Raw genomic sequence first — 1,517 nt, 5'->3', positions numbered from 1 at the left:
TTTTTGCTTCAATATTTAATTATTTTGTTGAAAATTCAACTGGTTGGATCAAAACTTAAATATTTTGCTGAAAATTCAACAATTTTTTATAAAATCATTCTTCTGTGTTGCAAATGATACTGTTTGTTAAAAAATTGTATTTTTGCGTTAATATTTAATGTGTCTTGCTTTAAGATTGAACTATTTCGTTGAAAATCTTCTTGATTGGAAATTTAATTATTTCGTAAAAATTTTAACTATTTTGTTGATAATTCAACAATTTTAGTAGACTTTTTGCATTTTTTGTAAAAATAAAACAATTTGGTTAAAAATTGATTCCTTTTGCTGAAAATTTAATCTTTGTGAACTAAAATGTATCCGTCTATTTAAAAATTAATATTTGTAATCATAAGCCTTTTGGTTGAAGATTTATCTCTTTGGATAAAAATTTAATTATTTTGTTCAAAATTCGTCTGACTTAAAAAAAATCAATCTTGCTTGGTTAAAAATAGTATTTTTGGTTTCAAAAGCGTTTTACATTGAATTCAGTATGATATCGAGAAATTATTCTCGAAATTATTTTAAAAGGGATTGAGTTTTATATAACAAAATTTTGTTATATAATGAAAATCGTTGTCTCTGAAAAAAATTCCGTAACAAGAAAGTCACGGATATCGTAGAAATAAGTATTGACAACGATAATGATTTCCTGTTTCTATTCAAAACGTATTACGAATCGAAGTCACGTTTTACGTCTACCGGTTTCGCTAAAAATAGGCAAACATGTTTTAAAACTTTAAAACAAAAATTGCTATTGATTTCTACAATATTAATTCAGTGGAAAGTAAATGATGGCCCATTACACTTTAGAACACGTTTGTTAAAGAAATGTGAAGACAATAATAAAGCTAACTATCAACAGAAAGTTTCCGATTAATACTCATATTGATAAAAAGATAAGGATAAGAATTAAAGAATTATCCTTATCTGACTTTGATGCCACTTTTCTTCACGTTGCCGGTAAAAATATTGAAAAAATGTTTATTTTAAGTTTAATTATCAGTAAATTGTCTAGTTGAATCAAGTAAGGGCTTATTTTATGTTTATTCATCAAGAAATTGTCCTGTTGAATCTGGAATGGCCTTGTTTTGTGATTAATTTGAGAAATGATCTATTTGGACCAGGTAAGGGCTTTTTTTGGTGTTAACTTAAAAAAATTATTTGATTGGATCGAGAAAGGGCTTATTTTGTGGTTTTTTCTTTTAATTGAGAAATTTAACAGGTGGATCATGAAAGGTCTTGTTTGAGTTATTTTGTATTCAATTATCAAAAAATTATCCAGTTGGATTGCGAGACATATTTTATGTTTAATTATCTCTAAATTATCCAAATGGATCGGGAAAGGGTCTATTTGAGGTTTATTAATTTAAAAAATCAATGCCAAATGAACGACTAACGAAACAAGTGTATCAAGTTAAAGTAAATGGCAACGTGCCCAGAGGTAGACCGCGGAAAGAATGGTTAGAATGTGTGAATGA

At 27.0% G+C, this 1,517-nt stretch overlaps 1 protein-coding gene across 1 annotated transcript in view; it reads left to right on the top strand.

Annotated features, from left to right (window-relative positions):
* The window catches only part of LOC117178966, a 168,121-nt gene that overhangs the window by 27,479 nt on the left and 139,125 nt on the right, over nt 1-1,517 (top strand). The window lies entirely within an intron of this gene.

Source organism: Belonocnema kinseyi, chromosome 8, assembly GCF_010883055.1.
Source record: "Belonocnema kinseyi isolate 2016_QV_RU_SX_M_011 chromosome 8, B_treatae_v1, whole genome shotgun sequence".
NCBI lineage: Eukaryota > Metazoa > Arthropoda > Insecta > Hymenoptera > Cynipidae > Belonocnema > Belonocnema kinseyi.
The sequence above is the reverse complement of the archived record's forward strand: the minus strand, read 5'-3'. Positions and strand labels throughout refer to the sequence as shown.